Source organism: Triturus cristatus, chromosome 7, assembly GCF_964204655.1.
Source record: "Triturus cristatus chromosome 7, aTriCri1.1, whole genome shotgun sequence".
NCBI lineage: Eukaryota > Metazoa > Chordata > Amphibia > Caudata > Salamandridae > Triturus > Triturus cristatus.
This window is the reverse complement of record NC_140590.1, coordinates 444,605,863-444,625,453: the sequence shown is the minus strand read 5'-3', so window position 1 is coordinate 444,625,453 and position 19,591 is coordinate 444,605,863.

Here is a 19,591-nt window from a genome sequence, read left to right as displayed (position 1 = left end):
GCATGTGTGCTGTGTGACTTTGGTGGGGGTTTTGTGGCCTGCCCCTGGTCCTGCCCCCCCCCTCCCCTCTCCCTTTGTTGTTCTGACCTTCTGCGGCGTCTGCGTCCGAACCTGTAGAGGAGGTCGACTGCTATGAGGGCCGGGATGACACGTAGGTTCGGGTCCATGTCTGTCCGTCGCGTACAGGTACTCCTTGTTCGCGTCGTCCTGATTTCCCGGCAGTTTTTGGCAGCCGGAAAATATTCACCGTGCGGGATGAAGTCGGTGCAAATCGTAATTCCTGGTTCGTGAATGACAGGCTGCGTGCGTCCCGACGTCACGTCGGTGCTTTCCCGGATCGCATTTGTATGTTTATTTTCGTCGGTCGGGGTTTTGTACGAATCGTACGGAAATGGAGTTTCCGTGCGATTCGTAATTCCATGTTTGTAGGTTTTGACGACCGGGTACGCGTCGGACGGAGAATATGCTCCGTCCGACGGTTCGTACCCGGTGTTTACAGGATCGTGATCGGCACCTAAGGGTCTATACGGAGGGTCATGTATATTTTTATGTGTCTTGGGGATTCCGTAGATGCAGGGTGTCTTTCTATCTGAGTGATTTAAAAATTCAAATTCTTTTTTACTGATACGGCCTGCCTCGAAGGCGGCCCTAGTATACGTCGATATTTTTATTTGATTAAAAAAAAAGTCTCGTTCCTTTGAGATACTCTCTGAGTTTTTTTCAAATACATTGACACGCCCCTGCCTTTCACGTTCTATCACCATAAACGCAATCACATCATTACGTCTTCGTCACCTGATTTAGTCTCTTAAGACGTAATTACATCACTACGCTTTGACCACCTGACTGAGTGACGTATCGTCGTACCGATTTAAACTTCCACTCAAGCGCTGATTCGCGCATATGGAGGAAAGCGTTTCGTAGAAGAAAAGAGCACGGTGAGGCGCGTCCTTTCCCCACGAAGGTCTTTTATCATTAGGTGAGTTTGACTGAATCCCTTTGTATTGCCAACATATCAGGGGCCATCGTATAGTATAGTATTCCCTATCTTGAATTGAAAAACTCCTGTCAACTATCGCCATATTAGGTTATTATTTTCACATTGAAATTATGTCGCCTCTATTTTATCATTTACAGACCTAATTTTTTGGGAAGAAGATAAAACGCCTCTGTATCAGTGCAAGAAGTAATAAATAATAATAAGAATATAAATCTACATTCTATCCAATTATAATTAGGTAGGTAAAACCACCTGTTTCATCAGTCTAATCTTTACGAACTAGACATAATATTGTAGAAGATTATATCATTCCAACAACTCATATATAATTGCATATTTCTTTAGACATTATTGGTCTTTCTCGCTGCCTCATCGGTGCCTCTTTAAAAAGTCGTGTATGCCGAAGATGATCGGTTTACAATAGTATTAACCACAAGGTAACTATGTGCAGACTTTAGATTCACGTAGACATCAATTGTAAATTATCGTTAGTATTTACCCCCCCCCCTTTTTTCCTCCTGTTCCTCTCCCTTAGTGAATATCCAATGAACTTTCCAATATCAGTTCTCGCAAATCCTCCTTCTTTACTTCATTTATTATTACGAGTAAGTTTCTCCATTAGTTCATGTTTACCGATTTTCAAATCTTGGCTGGTATCTTTACCTTTTTCACATCAGGGTTAAAATATTTCCTCTTGGGATTTTCTTGCTTTTCTTGAATCATTTGGTCTTTTCACCATCACGGTGCATATATCCCCTTTTTACCAATCTCAATATGTAATGTCTATATTAGTTACATGTCTGAACAGTACATGAATTTTTGTACTAGGTCACTATTTTTTCTTTTTCTTTATCTTTTCTACTTTATCACTTGTACATATAGTTGGAGTCTGTTTTCGCTATTCTTGGAAGAGCTAATTTTATAGCTAATTTTACAGCTATATTTGTCATCATAAAAATGATGTTATACTATTGTTAAGCCAGTGTACCTTTTATTTTCAGGAAAATTGTGTGGCTTTCCTGACGAAGGCGTTAGTGCGCCGAAACGCGCGTCGAAGACAATCTACTGCCGCAATTCAATTTCTATGAATTATTGATTTGTATTTGGGTGTTTGTATTTGTCCTTCACTTATTTTATTTAAATTTTTGCTTATTGAAATTTTTTGTCATTGTATTTGAATTATACAGCGTATAATTTTTATAATTCATGAAACATTAAAAAAAACGTGTTTCCTTTTAAATGTTCTATTGTGTATTAGTTATATGTCTTTTAAACAAAATATTAACTTTTATTTACAATAAAGAAAAAAAGTTTAATTTTAATTGTCATATGGTACACTGGTTCTTATTAAAAGTAATTTTGTCCTTTTGGTTCTATATCAACACATTTAGTGTGACATTTGTATCAACATTGATTGCCTAGGAATATATTTTTCATTGTCTTTGTTACCCTGTCCTAGGAATTGACCTAAATATTTCACAGGGGGTCCTTGATACTTTCAAAAGGGAACAGAAGTGCCATCATGGCTGGCTCTGCGACTGGTGTTTGGATGGTGCTTTGCCACGTGTTCTTCCCTTGGTGTTTCTCGGACGGCCCCTTTTGCGTTTTCCAGGTCGTTGCAGCAGGGGTCAGCACGGTTGTTGTTGCTGAGGTGGTGGTGGTGTGGTGACAGTGGGGGCCTAAGACGTGTGGCGCCCTGGCAGTCCAGATGGGCCAGGTTCTTGCTCCTCATCCGAGAAACATAGGGAGTCTGCATCCGAGAGTCCATGTTCCGGGGGGGGGGGGAGGAGAGGAAACTTGCTCTGTAGGTCAGTGTTGTCTTCTGCAGCAGTTAATTGTGGATCTCCTGTTGAAAAGAGGTGAAATGGTCATTGAAGTGCACCCCAATAGCTTGGTGTTAGACGTTTGGATGTTACATGTGATACATCACACAGTTTACATTGTTTTCACTTTGTATGGCTGCAAGGTACTGCGCATCATGACAGGATGTGGCGGTACCTACATTACTTGTCCATGCTGTGACATGTAAATAGATACCATGTTCCACATACAGATTGTGTGATTGCAAGGACATGTCGTCATCTAACGACTTTCAGCACATCAACTGTATGTGATGTGTCTTTTTGGATTGCTTTGCATGGTAGACGTTTCATCTGAGTAAGAACTAGCCATTGTAATCTTATGTATACCTTTGTCATATCATGTACTTTACTTTCTTTTACCAACTGACCAAACATGCTTTATGTTCATGTGGGCCTTCATGCTCTGACACCATGGCACTTACACATAGCATTCAGTGCTGTGCATGATTGTGCCCTGAATTTCTTTAACATGTGACTTGGTGAGTCAAACTTTGTTTTCAGGGACTGTTACATACGCTTAGCTGTCTGCACACTGGAAGTGGCTATTGGATCTATGCCAAGTTGGGTGGCATGTGAGGGCTGGTGTGGTCATATGGCTCCATGCTGTTTGAGAGGAAAGCAGGGTGCATGCACTGTGTACCTACCTGTTCTGTGACACAGTTGAGGGGGATTGCTGCCACATGGTTCTGGGTGTGGGGGTGTACCAACCTGCTGAGCTTTGGTACAAGGGGGCCTGGTGGTAGTTGTAGTGCTGGCTTCCCAACCACAAACACCCCTCCCTGTTAGGATGGCTGCCTTCCTGTGAAGTGGAGCAGAGGAAGGGAATAGGCTATACATGGCTCTTGGATGGGGGAGTGTTGCATCCTGCTGAGGGGTGGGACAAGAGAGCATAAGATGGCTACCTACCTGTAAGTTTGAAGAGAGCAATGCAATGTCTGTCAAATGGTTGTGGGTGTGGGGAGTGTTCCATCCTGCTGAGCTGTGGGACAAAGTGGCCTAGTGGGAGTTGGAGTGCTGGCTTCCCACCCACAAACACCCCTCCCTGTTAAGATGGCTACCTACCTGTAAGTTTGAAGAGAGCAATGCAATGTCTGCCACATGGTTGTGAGGAGTGTTCCATCCTGCTCAGCTGTGGGACATGGGGGCCTGGTGGGAGTTGTAGTGCTGGCTGCCTGTACACACACACCCCTCCCTGTTGAGAAGGCTACCTCCCTGTGAAGAGGAGCAGAGGAAGGGAATAGGTTACACATGGCTCTTTGGTAGAGGGAGTGTTCCATCCTGCTCAGGGGTGATGCAAGTGAGCATGAGAAGGCTACCTACCTATAAGGTGAAGGAGAGCAACAAAATGGCTGGCACATGGTTCTGGGTGGGGGGTGTTCCATCCTCCTCAGGGGTGATGCAAGTGAGCATGAGAAGGCTACCTACCTGTAAGGTAGAGTAGAGCAATGAAATGGCTGCCACATGGCTCTTAGGTGGGGGTAATGTTCCATCCTGCTGAGCTATGGGGCAAGGGTGCCTGGTGCGAGTTGTAGTGCTGGCTGCCTGTACACACACCCCCCTCCCTTTTGAGAAGGCTACCTTCCTGTGAAGTGGAGCAGAGGAAGGCAATAGGATACACATGGCTCTTGGGTAGGGGGGGTGTTCCATCCTGCTCAGCTGTGGGGCAAGGTTACCTGCTGGGAGTTGTAGTGCTGGCTGTCTGTACCCAAACCTCCCTCCCTGTTGAGAAGGCTACCTCCCTGTGAAGTGGCGCAGAGAAAGGGAATAGGTTACACATTGCACTTGTGTGGGGGGAGTGTTCCATCCTGCTCAGCTGTGGGGCAAGGGTGCCTGGTGGGAGTTGTAGTGCTAGCTGCCTATACACACATACACCTCCCTGTTGAGAAGGCTACCTCCCTGTGAAGTGGAGCAGAGGAAGGGAATAGGTTACACAAGGCTCTTGGGTGGGGGGAGTGTTCCATCCTGCTCATCTGTGGGACAAGGGTACCTGGTGGGAGTTGTAGTGCTGACTACCTGTACACATACCCCCATGGAGATATTGCTAGCTACCTTTGAGGTGAATCATACAAAGGAAATGGTAGATATGTGAGACATGTGTTGGTAAGAGTGTGTTGTACGTCAGTGCATTTAGGTCTAGGAAGTGTAGCTTCATAGTTGTGCAAGACAGTACATTGCAGTGTAATGGGAGATATTTGTTGGTACTTACCAGCCTCCACTCCCCCGGGTATTCCTGTGAGACTCTCTGGATGCAGCATGGCAAGCACCTTCTCCTCCCATTCGGTGAATGTTAGTGGTGGAATGGGAGGGCCACCGCCAATCCTCTAAGTTCTTGTTGGCACGCTCTTTCACCCTGGTTTTGATTTCATGCCACCTCCTCCTGATCTCCTTCTGAGTGCGCCTGGTGGTCCCTACTGCATTGACTTTGTTGACCATCCTTGCCCACATTTGATTTTTAGTGGCTCGTGGTGTCTGTTGGACCATGCTTCCAAACAAATGTGGATCTACTCATCTACCATCACTGACAACTCATTGTCAGTGAATTTGGGCATTTTCTTCAGTGACATGGTGTGTGATGTGCAAATGTGTGAAAAGTGCAGTTGTGAAGGTGGTGGTAGTGATGTGTGTGGTGTGTGGTTGTGAGGGTTTGATGTGACTCTCCTTTGTGCTGTGGGGTTGGGCCCTTCAGTTGTGGAGCGGTGCAAAGGATTCTGGTCAGGGAAGGGGCTGGTTGTATACTCAGCTATGTGGGTGGGTCAAAAAGGAGTATTCATGTCAGGTGTGTTGTGTGGGTTGACCTGGGATTTGTATTTTTTAGTTGTCATGGGCATGTGTCATTGGGGTGTGTTAGGTGATTTTTGAGGTTGAGCCAGATTAATGGCAACACTTGGTAGCCTTGTTGTATGGTTGCTTTCGACTGCCATTACTCTTCCGGAGCAACTGCAGCAGTCGGAATGCAACAGCCCATCCGCCGGCTCTCCCATTCATCAACTTTTGCGATTGCGGGGGTCGGAAACAACTGATCGTTCCACTGTCACCGCAATGGTATCCTAATTTCACGTGCGGTCAATCTGCTGGCCGTGCAGCGGTTTGGGGTCTTTCCGCATCAAATCCAACCGCCGAGGACAGATTTTCACCTGTTCTGGACGGTCCCGGCAGACTTTCCTGGAATCTGTCCACCTCGGTCGGATTTCTCAGGCGGGTCATCCTAATCTGACCGCCAGTTTTCCCGCGGTACATGCGGATGATTAATTTCTGCTACCACGGCGGACGGAAAGGTTTTCCAACCGCCATCCTAATCGACTCCTAAGAGCTGAGCGCTTATTTCTATATATAGAAAAGAATATTTTCAAAACCGGGATCCTTATTGCAAAAAGAAAGATGTTTAAAACTATCTTCGTGGGTGCTTGTATATTTATTTGTTATTGCCCCCCCTTGACAGGATTTAAAATATAGAATGGGTATTGAGGAGAAGCTACATCTACATTACTCTATCTGCCTGTACTAACATGTTTCAGCCATTACCAAATGCCCTACGGGGTCATTGGCCTTCCTCACGATACTGATCCCTCGTTCCAATCCTAATCCCTCTTAGTTTATTTAACCGGATGATAAAGATAGGTGTATGGCATTACTAGTCTGTCAGACACACTTGAGATGCATACCCGAGTCTCATTAATGTTTCTCCAAACTCTGGGCAAGAGTGGCAACATCACCCTATAGTCACACTTTCTTCAAGGTGCAGCGTCTCCTTTCATAGCACTCTGCACCCTACAAAGCTTCCTACTCAGGTGCTAGTGAAAACTCCTACCACCACTCCAAACGCAGAAAGGTGTATACAGCCTGGCTATGAGTCACCCAGGAAAGGCAGGGCACACCTCAATACCCTGTGTGATTTTCTAGAGGGAATGCACCTCCCCAGCTCCTGTCACTCCAAAACCAGATGGTGAATAAACAAACAGGCAGAAGCATACAGAATGGTAAAGAAAGAAAATACACACTTTCTAAAAGTGATATTTTCAAACACACAATTTAAAAACCACCTACACAAAAATGCGTATTATTAAACACTGAGCTCAGAGAGCTCAAACTCCATTCCTCTGTCTTGTCCCAATGAAAAGTTACATTTGTAAGATGTTACAAGGCAGCTCCCATGTTAACCTATTGGACAGACACCCTTTCAATATTGAAAACAAAATGCACGGTATATAACTATCAGGACATGCAAAACACACCAGCACATGTCCTACCTTTCACATACACTGTGCCCTGCTTATGGGGGTACTTCGGGCCTACCTAAAGGGTGCCTTACATGTAAGAAAAGGGAACGTTAGGGCCTTGCAAGTGGGTGCACTTGCCAGGTCGACATGGTAGTTTAAAACTGTGTGCAGACACTGCACTGGCAGGTCTGTGACACATTTACAGGGCTACCCATGCGGGTGGCACAACCAGTGCTGCAGGTCCACCAGTAACATTTGATTTGCGGTCCTTGGGCACACACAGTGCAGATTACTTGGGACTTACCAGTAAATCAACTATGCCAATCATGGATAACCAATCACAATCTACACATAGATAATATGCACTTTAGCACTGATCAGCAGTGGTAAAGTGCCCAGAGTCATATAGCCAACAAAAACAGGGTCAGAAAATAGGAGACAAAAGGCAAAAAGTTTGGGGATAAACCTGCAAAAAGGGCCAGTTCTAACACTAAGGGCCGCTGAGGGTACGGCAGTTCCGCACTCCCGATTAGGATGCGCCCACAACACTGGCGGGCGCATGGCGCATCTGCAACATTGCGGCGGGTGGTGCAGAATGCACCACCCGCCGCAATGCCACAAAGGCAGGTTGTGCGTTTCAATGCACAACGTGACAGGCACCGCGCGGTGCCTGCCATGTTGTTCATTGAAAGGCAGGGGGGTACCATAAGTACCCCCATGTGCACCCCCAGAGTCCCTGGGGGCCCGCAACGGGCCCCCGCAAGCAGACTCCGCATGCCTTTCTGTGGCGGCAATGCCGCCATGGAAAGGCATGTTCCCGCCAACATTGTAATATGGCTGGTGGTGTCTAACAGACACCGCCACCATATTGAACCCTTTTCCTCCCGGTCGACTTGACGACCGGGCGGAAAAGTGGCGGACGGTCTTTCCCCAGCCATTGTAATATGACAGGAGGTCTTTGCTGCACGGATGGCGGGTGGATCGCCCCCATCGGGCCGGCGGTGACCACCGCCGGCCCGGCCGGGCCGATCCGCTCGCCATCCTATTGCGGCCCAAGGTATGGTATCACCCCAAAGCAGTACAAGAACAAATTTAGGTCTTACAAAAAAACTGATTACAAAACTTGGCTTGAGTGTGTTGATCATTTTTGCAGATGGCTGGGTGAAGGGCAGCCAAGTAACAGGCTATCGGGGGTTGTATAATTTGATTGCATGGGAACACTTGTATAGTCTTTGTTTTGCAGAGCTGCGCCAACACTTGATTGACAGCAAATTTACTGACCCCAGACAACGTGCACAGGGCAAGGACCGCTGGGTGAGCACCAGAGTCCACAGAAGGTATGAGGAGAGACTCCACCAAGGGTTGGCAGGGTCCCCAGCAGTAGAATGGGAGTGGTACATGGGTAAACAGAGGGCGTTCTCGAAATTGCCCCAATCTAGTTCCCAGAGTAAGGATTCCGATTTCCCAGGTGAAAGGAAGCCTTGGATCTCTACAGAGAAGCCTGCACAGAGTGGTCCTGTCGTGCTATGCATGTTACGAGGCGGGTCACATGATGGGGAACCCCAAATGTCCCAAGTGGGCACAGCCACCCACTGGTAGGCAGTTAAGGGGGTTGGCTATACAGCACTTTGGGAGGAGTTGGTTCCAGGAGAATGGTGGGAGCCAGCTGAGATGACCCTTGTCTCACTAGGGATGGTCCAGAGAACCCTTGTGCCTGAGAATACTAGGAAGTACAGGCACTGGATGACCATCAAAGGACAGAGGGTGGAGACTCTGAGAGACACAGGAGCAAGTATGACTACAGTAAGGTGTCACTTGGTGTCTGAATAGCAGGTGGTCCACAATGTGTTTCACCACATAATTGCAATGCACAACTCTGAGTGCCAATACAAAGTGGCACAGCTTCTCTTTCAGTTAGGGGGGGTCTCCGATTTCTCGAGGGTAAATGTGAGCTCATCCAGGCCTGTTGATTGTCTGCTGGGTAATGACCTGGAGGATTCCCCCTGGGGTGAGGTGGAAAGCCAGTCATACCTGGAGATGGTGGGGTTGCCTGAGTGGGCATGAATGACCACCTGATCCATGGCAGTGGTAAGGGTGATCAGAAGGACCTGGAGCCTGAAAGAGTGGCCAAGGTGTCTGATAGAAGGAGGAGGGTCAGACGGCATGGGTAACCTGTCCCAGAAGTTCCCATGGTCTGGGAAGAATCTGACCCTGAGGGGGATGCCCCGGAACCTACAAGGGAGCAAGTGACCGAACTGGGAGACTAGCCTCAGCTAACCTATTGGCAGCAAGAAATAGGTCCCACCAGAGAGGAATTCTGCAGGGAGCAGAAGGAATGTCCTTCCCTTGAGGATCTGCAGAGGATGGTTGCAGGCCAGGCAGTGGGCAAGGAATCTGGATCACACTGCATTACTGGGAGCATTGTCTTCTGTATAGTGATTCCAAGGTTGCTGAGCCTGGGATAGTCCATATGCTACCTTTACCCCAGTGCTTCAGAGTCTTCCTACTGGGGCTAGCTGATGATGTGCCTTTGGTAGGATATTTGGGACAGGGCAAGATATTTGAAAGGCTTGTCACCCACTTGTTTTGGCCGCAAATGAGCAAGAATTCTAGTGCTCATTGTAGGACTTGCCAGACTTGCCAGGCAGGGGCAAGAGTGGAAGGAGATGTAAGGCTCCACTCCAGCCTTTCCCTGTTGTGAGCACCCCTTTTGAGCGGGTGGGCATTGATATTGTGAGGCCTCTGGTTCCCAAGACAGCTAAAGGCAACATGTTTTAGTGGACCATGCCACCTGGTCCCCGAGGCCATCCCTCTGAGGGCAGTGACGGCACCCGTGGTGGGCCGGGTACTGATAGGGATTTTTTCCTGCATTTGTTTACCCAAGGAGGTGGTATCTGACCGAGGATACCAATTTCATGTTCAAGTACATGACAACCATGTGGGAAGCGTGTGGGATGAACTAAAAATTCACCACACCTTACTACCCTCAAGGTAACGGGTTGATTGAGAAGTTCAACTAAACCCTGCAAGACATGATTGGGGTGTGTCCGACTCCAAGAGGCGTTAGTGGGACATCCTCTTGCCATGCCTTCTCTTTGCTTACAGGTAGGTACAGCAGAAAGGGGTTGGCTTTAGCCCCTTAGAGCTGCTGTACGGGCACCCTGTGAGTGGACCTCTTAGTCTGGTGAAGGAAGACTGAGAGAAAGCTCCCAAGAAGCCCCCCAGGATATATTTAGCTACATGCTGGCCTTCAGAAACCAGACTGCTCCCTCAGGAAACTCACTCAGGTGAACCTGGAAGCAAGCCAGGAGGATGTGAAACGCTGGTATGACCAGAATGCCAATCTGGTTCAGTTTGAGCCTGGCCAGAAAGTGTGGGTCATAGCCCCAGTGGAGCCCTGTGCTCTACAGGACAAGTGGTCCATGGTTTTTGAGGTAAAGGAACAATGTCACCTTCCTGGTAGACATGCAGACCAGTCCTACATGTGAACTGCCTCAAACCGTACTTTGAGAGGTCGGAATCACCTATTCTCTTGGCTATATATGATGGGACGAAGGGTACATAGTCATAATAATATCGAGTGCAGAATATCGAGATTCAGAAATATCGACTGGAAGAATATCGTGGTCAAGAATATCGAGTTTAAGGTAAGAAATATCGTTTTCCAAAATATCGAAGTCAATAATATGGTTTGCAAAAATATAGTAGTAGAAAATATCGTTTTTTTAGTTAGTGTTATGTATTTTACATGTATGTGCTCAATTCTTTTGTCTAAGTATTGCATTTAAAAAATAATAATAATATGTGTTAGATTTTTAGAAGTTATTAATTCTATTTTAATTATATTTTGCGTTTTAGTCCCATAGCAGGTTGTGGGTTTATAGGGGAATAGGGTGGGAAGTAATTTAATTATAATAAATTGAATATTAATTTTATTTTGATTACATTTTACGTTTTAGTTCCGTAGCTGGTTGTGGGTTTATAGAGGAATAGGGCGGGAAGTAATTTAATTCTAATAAATTGAGAATTAATTTTTATTATTAGTCTTTAATTAATTCTGATTTTATAGAGTTAATTGTTGTAATCAATTATTAATTAATTAATAATTGGTTGTTAATTTTTATTGATTAATTAATTGGTAAATATGTTAATTGTGGCATTTTTAGGTTGAGCATTCGAGACCTCTTGGATATACTTTAGTATATACTTATATGAATACTTATAAGGGGCCTATTCCGATCTCTGTCGGAAGGGCACCGAATCGGGTTAGGCCGTAGCTGATCCGATTCCGATGCTTCTTTTCTGACCGATCCGTACACGGGTCCAGGCGACGAAGTACAATGCAAAGATGCGCGAATTCTCCGACCGACTCGTTCCTGGCTCCGACCCGATCTGTCCGACTCGGTCACACGCAAACCGACGCGCAATGGAGACGATTCTCGACCAAACGAGTACGATGCTCGAATCGGACAGCTCGACCGAGTTGGAGAGTCCGGCTCGCAAAAGCTCCCGCAGTTGGACTTCAGGGGTCCGCTTCAGACCCCCCAACACCTGCAAACGTACGACTCGCACACAGGGGGCGACCCATGGGTCTCCCCCACACAGGCATGTACAGCGCAGATGGCACTGATGCGTACCCACTGTAGGGGGCGCACTTGTTCGAAACATACCCATTCAGTCAATGGGAGCGCACGTATGTGTCATACAACTGGCCCCCATTGACTTCTATGGGAGTCCGACCGAACCGAGTCCGACAGCATACGTGCGCATCGTACTCGCTCGGTCGGACGGTAGGGGTCCGGCTTGGTCGCAAAAACACCCTGGATACGACTCGGGGGTCGATTCCGATCCAGGTCGGGCAGCTCTCCGAGAGCTGTTCATAGCCTTATCTTGCGACCGACACGTACTCGTAGCCATTCCGTCCTGTTGCTGAAGTACGATGCGCATAACTGCCAAAAACCCGACTGACACGTAGGCTGTGATTCAAGCTCCATTCTCCGTCCGAGCCGTAACTCCTAACGCCGGACCGAGTCGCCCGGAAGCAGTATCCATAGCAGTTTCTGCCCTGACAAGTACGATGCGTCCTTCCTACGTGCCGGACGGGTTGCCACGTACGGCACGTCACAGCATCCAGAAAAGAAGCATATCAGTTACGATTCGTGCCACAACTCAATCCACGGCTACGAGACGGATCAGCTTGCAATTGGTACGAGACGGAGCAACAAGCAGCATGTACGAGACGAACACATCATGAATCCCATCGTGCAGGTCATCCCAGTACTCTACATCTATGACCGGATCAGGAACAGACGTGGACAGCGCAGACGGTAAGTCAGACACCTACCACACAAACAAACGACACGTACCCGCAAAATGGCACACACACACAGGGGATTCACATCCTGGCCACTAACAACAGGCTACCATAGGGGTTGTATGGCCAGCACCACCACCAGCCCCACCCCTAGGGCTCATGTTGACCATCACTAATGCCACCCACACTCATAAGGGACCTGTTGCCCATCACCCCCGCCACCCCTACTCATAGGGCTTATGTTGTCCATCACCCTTGCCACCCCCACCCATAGGATGGGTGATGCGCCACACATCCATCATACTCCAACATTAGGTATGTCAGCAAAATACATCCCCCTAACATCATGACAACAGCGTGTAGTCTGTGACAAATGCCCACAACAGTGATTATGACTTCGAACATACAATGTAACTAACAGCACATGTGTGACCAACAAATGAGTGTGGCCTAGACAAGGCAAGCATCACTATAGCACTCTGTCAATGTATAAAATAACACCCCCTCACTGTGTAGAACAAAAGTTACGTGTAGGGTTCCAAACTGCAGCAAATGTCAGCCATTGTGGTGATGGGGTCTAAACCCCCCCTCATCACAGTGACCAAAAGGTAAGTGTCATCATGGTCAAAGCTGCAAATGCCAACCAGCATGTATGATTCTTGCTCCCAACACATGAAACACTTTTGGGGCAAACTAGTGGTTGCGTCCCAAACCCACAGAGATTAATGAGGCTAACAGTGCTGTGAAAACAAAACATACTCTCGACCATGAGCAGACAAGCACCACACATTGGGGCTGACAATGCATACAGTGTACAATGACACAAGAGCAGAAGTGACCATCACAAAGCATACACACATCTCGAAAATAGACACACTAATCAAAACAACCTGTGTAGACTGTAGGTGTCAGGTCACAAACTCACATTCCATGGCAGCAATGGCACCTAACAACCAGGATGAATGTGCAGAATGATGTGATATGACTCACAGGGACAGCAGGGAAAATCACAGAAACAGCATCCAGACAATGGCCCACAACAGCAATACCAATGCACTGATGCAGATGCACAAACACAAACAGACAACCTCACACTGCACATCTGACACAACATGTGTGTGTGTGTGTGTGTGTGTGTGTGTGTGTGTGTGTTTGTGTCTCAGTATCCCCAGGCAACTACACAACACATGAGGGGGGCTGAACCACAGTGACACAGATGTGGACACAGTGCCATACAAAAGTAAACCATCATTGGGACACCCTTAGTGGCTAATCAGGCATTGTGAGATGAGAGGGAGCACAACAGACACATGTGACACAAGTTGGAATGAACACAAACTAACACAGCAAGAGACTGACACACAACAGCACTACCCCCAGGGACCAGACATTTGGGTGACACAAGCATGCATGACACCTCCACTGTGATGACAAAGGTAGATGTCTTACAAACTGTAAAAAACAGACATGTGTATTGTGCCACAAACATACATCACATCTACACAAACACAAATCACGCAGCATGGCCCATCATCCATGGACAAATGGCAGCTAGGGGCCCATCCATGCAAACATTTACATCAGTCCACCTTCAACACCACACACCCTGAACTGCAACAATGTGCATCTGTGAAGCCCACATGGACAGGTGACATTGCACATGCACACATGGCAAACGCAGGAATTTCGGGAGGAACTAAGGTGCAGAGACTCATCACACAAGGACAGTTCACAACCCTGGTGAATGACAGACATACTGCACAGTATGCGGTACCTGGCCATGATGTCAAAGCTCACGTAACCTTCATAATACCTCCCACAGTCCCAGGGCAATTCAGAAGCCAAGGAGAAACACAAGGCACACCTGCTGACACCTGCACACATTGCAGCCCTGAACCGGACAAGTGGGAGCAGTCACACACACATACACATGTCTCAATAACTGAAAGGTATCACCTAGGGACAACTACATGATATTGCGAACTTACAAGTGCCTTGGGGACCCCTGACCGTGTCCCATCTGCGTCTGACAACACCACCACAACTCAGAACTGAAAAATCCCAGTGATGAAACACCAATTAACAGTAGTGTGTCATGCACCCACACATCTGGTAACCCATGGCAAAGTTGTGGGATGAACACAGTACCACTCAGCAAGCATCAACAACAGGAACATATCAAGGGAACACTGCCTGTGTATGAAAAGGGATGTGGACACACAAACACATGCTCACACAACACACACCATGGGCCCAGGCTATGTCACGGAACCACACATCCGTGACATAGCCTGAGGGGACCTAACTCCTGTGGAAGCCCAGCTGTGCCAAACAGTCACAGCACGTCTCACTCATCTCAGCAGAACACTTGGTCAGTCAGCCATCAGTTACCACACAATGAAGGCTCTGGTCACAACAGCCTGGGTACGTGAATCTCCCCTAAGTCCTCTGCACATACTCAACACACATGTACAGCAAGTTGCACAGAGGACCCAGTTGCTCCTATACCAATGATGCCCACACCTATAGGTCCAGTGGAGATACGCCCAAAGTCAGGGAAATAGACAAATTGGAAAATGGGAAGCACATCATATGTGCATGGGTGCAAGCCACAAATGTGACCATGCAAATGAAATGTTCACCGAGATGTCCACAAATTGTTGATCATGACACACCCAGTTAGCTGCAAAGGATGACATGGCTGCCCACCAGAATAGGATACATATCGAATGGACCACATGGAGTACCTCACATCAACACCTCAGTATTCAACATTGGAAACCAAGCATTACAGGTGCAAGGGCATGCTAAACATCATCAACCTAATGTACAGCTAAATCAAGTTCACAAGGATAAAGAAAAAAGCTTTTTTCAGCATATGAAAAGGTAAACGCCCGTTCAAACAAAAGGCCAATGGCCAGTCCATTATCAAATGACAAGGAGTGAACTTGAGTGACAACTGTCACACGTTGCTTGCCTGCACTGGTAAGGACAGGGGACATCCCCTCGGAGGGGCATTCATGGGGGCAGGCCCCGTAAGGACAGTATCAGGGCGCAGCAGAAGGAGGCAGTGAAGGGGTGGTGGATGCAGGAGAGTCACTTGCAACTGCAGTGGAGCTGACTGAAGTGGTGGGTGCAGGCACAACTGTGGGGCACAAGTCAGATGGGGTGGGTGCCGGTACAACTTCAGTGGGCAGGTCAGATGGAGTGGATTGGGTCCCCACTGCAGTGCCCAAGTCAGACGGGGTGGTCGTGGACTCCGCTGCAGTGCCTAAATCCCTGTGAGCGGAATGGAGTGCAGGTAAGGTCGGCAGGGCAGAGGGGGGGGGACACGGTCCCTACATCAGTGGCACTAACCATCTGACCGGGTGTGGAGGAGCAAGTGGTAGGGGGGGAGGGCCTCAGAATTTTGGGGATGGTGTATCTGTGGGTGGGGGAACCTAGGGCAGGGTATGGCGGGGGAACCTCTGGAGTGGTGGCCTGGGGGATGGAGGACGGAGACTTTGCCTTGGAGCTGCGTGGCGGCGGGGGGTCTTGCTCTTCTGGCCGGGGGTGGACTTGCAGGTTGGGACCTCAGTCTGACTGTGCCTGGGGGAGGATGTCTGGGTGTGAGGGTCACTCCCCTCTGTGTGTGGGGACTTCCTCTTCCCCTTGTAATCTGGATCTGCTGGGTCGGTGGGGAAGAGGCCAAGGTCACAGAGGAAGAGCTTCTGTGGAGATGGGTTTGCAGGTGAGGTAAGGAAAGGGGGCTAGGAGGGAGAGGTTTCGGAGGACTGCGGAGTGGTTGTGGATGACTGTGTGGGTGTCTGCAAACCAGCCCCTGTGAGTGTGGTATCAGTCCCCTGCGCTTGCTTGTGTGCACGTCAAGCCCTTGGTTTGGGTGTTTGTGTGCTGCCCGTGTCTGTGGCTTTGTGAGAATGTGCAGGTGTGTGTGTGCTTGGGACAGGTAGGCTGCTAGGAATCGTGGGTGGTGCAGGGGTAGGAGGGGTGCGGGATTGTTGGAGGAGGGACACTGCTGCCGTCAGGGAGGAGGCCACTTACTGATTGGTCCTCTGTAGGGCAGACATGCCCGATTAAATGCCCTCCATGAACGACACCAGTTGCGTCAACAGAGTGGTGTGTGCATGGAGGACACTCAGCATCGATGTCTGCCCTACATGGATATGTCGAAGTAAGTCCACAGACTCCTCACTCAGGGCAGCAGGGGACACAGGTGCAGGGGGTGCGGTGCCTTGCACAAAGGAGACATGCTCCCGAACACGGGAGCCTCCACGGACCTCTGGGATGGGAGCCGATGGGAGGGTGGTGATGGTGGTGGTGGCGGGGATAGCCTCACAAGCTGGGGTTTGGTGGCTGCTGACACCCGCCTCCACAAGGGAGTCATCCTCAGAGCTGCTGTAGCCCTCAGCTTGGGTGGATGGTGCTGACGACTCCTCGGTGTGGCTCCACTCGCCCTCCGTGCCACTGGGTCCCCCGACTCCTCTCCTTCTGTCCCTGTCAGGCTCTGTGGCTCCTCCTGGTCTGTGGAGCTGTCCCCTATAGTGGCCGTGGATGTATCTGGATAGGAATAGGAAGAAAGAGAACATCAGTCACCTGCACTGACTGCACACACCACAGTGAGTACATCACAACACAGGGCAAGCCCAGGCATCATCAGCTGAACACTGCTCAAAGTGCAAACACTGTTTAGAATAAGCCAATTGTCATTCTCAACATCAACCATGGCACACATATCCCTCCTTGACTTGCACCCATATGTCTGTTGCGTGTTGGATGCTAATACCCCAATGTCCCGACATGCACCATCCACACATTAGTTGGACATGAAAGTGAACATGTAGGAGTATGTCACTATACACACAGCACATCTCTTGCACTGACTCAGTACAGGTGTCCGGATGAAGGGGTGGGCAGAGACTCATTTCACATGCTTGTGATGCATGCCAGCAACACACACTATGATGTTCTCATGTCCTGATAGTCAATGCCACAATGGGGTGCATGGTGCACACTTGAACACAAAGGATCACTCATAGCAAGTTAAATGCCATGACACTGGCATGCCTGGAATGTCAGTCAACACTGTCTCCTGTCACAGGGGCAGGGCATCCAGGCAACAACATTATGCACTGTGCCACAATCATAGCTATGGGGTAAAGCTAACTCTGCAGATGACATGTGCACTTGCCCATCCCCTGCAAACAACATATCCAGGACCCAGAAGACCCCACATCATGCAAATCAGACATATGAGTCTCTGCAAACACAACTCCCTGTACATTAGCACATCACAGTCTGCCGTGCATGTAACCCAGCTGCCTGAAGGACACAGTTGCATACACCATTGTGCGCTGTCAGATGATCACACACTTATATGTCACACAGGTCTTGTCTCTCACCGTCACATCTCAGATGTCCTGCTGACCATCAAAATAATGGACACCCAGTTGTACGTAACAGGAAGCCACACCATAATGACACAGAGGCAGACACCTGAAGGCACATGTCACTAAGCACAACCTGTAAATTGATACACAGGAGTGGGATTACAGAGTGTTTCTAAATGCCCTTGAGGAGGCATGACTGCCCAGGTCTACGTGAAACAGTGTTTGGCCCTGGACAGTAGTCAGGTGGCTAAGCAAGTGTGACATACTTCATATACATACTACTGAGGCCCACAAATTGGAGTCCCCTGCTGCATGGGTTTGTTTGAAATACCCCAGCCACATATGGCGAGTCAGACCAGCAATTGGAACACATATCAAGGGCACACACAGATCACATGTCAGATCCCAGGCATTCGGTAAACAATTGAACCACCCATGAAACACACAACAGAGTCAAGGGAACAGACGCTGTCTGGAACCTGAGCATAGCTGACTGCAGGGGACACAGTGCCCTAGTGACACAAGCAACAGACTGTAGGGGCCACACCTGTGGAACAGATGAGGAGGGTGCATCACACAATTGAGGGACCTGAGTATTGGACTACAAGACCTATGTAATGTGTAAATGTGACCAGGTCAAAAGACTGCAATTAGCATGTCAGGCATAGTACCAGATTAGGCATGGACTTACCCCCTCCTTGTTGCTGTCTGCCTTCAGCTGCCTATCCAGGTCCGGGAAGACCACCGCCAGGATCCGGAGCATGTGGGGGGTCAGGGTCCGGTGTCCGCCCCTCCTGCGTGGAGGTGACAGCTTCAGCTGGACTCTAGCGATCCTCCGGTTCCAGCCCCGAAGGTCCTGCCACCTCTTCTGGCAGTTGCGGATCCGGCGCTTGTAGACCCCCACCGAACGAACTGCCCGGGCGATGGTCAGCCATATCTCCTGCTTCTGGTGGGCATCAACCTGTGAGGATGACAAAGTTAAAAGTCCATTAACACAAATGCCCCATATTTGTGCTGCACACATTAGGATATACATGTCATCATCACAAAGGAAAATGAGTTACACATGTAGTGCAACCATGGGAAAGGACAAATAACCTGCATGTCTGACATGTTAACAATGCCTGGGAAGTTTAAGCTTGCACTAATGCACTTTAGCAGCAGAACACCTGTTCATTACATGTACCTACACACTTTGGGGAATGAAAGTAGTCAGTGAGAATGCTTGCCACTGGTGTACACACTGCTAGTACTGCTAGTCAGACAACATGCACAATTAGGAAGGCAGTGGACTGCACACTCACCTGCTCCCCTGGTTTCCCATACAGCTTGCTGTACTGTGGAAGGAGCCCGTCCAGCAGGGCCTGGTTCTCCTCCTCAGTGAAGGCTGGGGCCCTCTCCAGAGTACGTGCCATAGCAGGAGCCAGAGGATGCAGAGACAGCAGCAGTAGTAGAAGGGATGTGGTCCAGTAGCATGTAGTGCAGGCAAGTGAGCTCCCTGGGGGCCAGCCAGCCACTCTGTGCCATGTGTCCCCAGTGATAGGTCCAACACGGTTGCATTCTATGAATCTGGCCAATCCATGGAAACGTAAGACTCGTACATGTCTTCCGCATCGTTCAAATCTTCACCTTCATGAAACACTTGGAATTGCAACATTGTTGTAGGCATCCAACTGAATTTCCAGCGCACAACTCGTACAAGTTTTGAATCCGCATCCGTCTCCATGACAGTCCAGAGCCAATGAGTGCACCCGGCTCGGTCAACTGACTGTACAACGCGTATTTTTGAAAATACACATGCACCCGTCTCC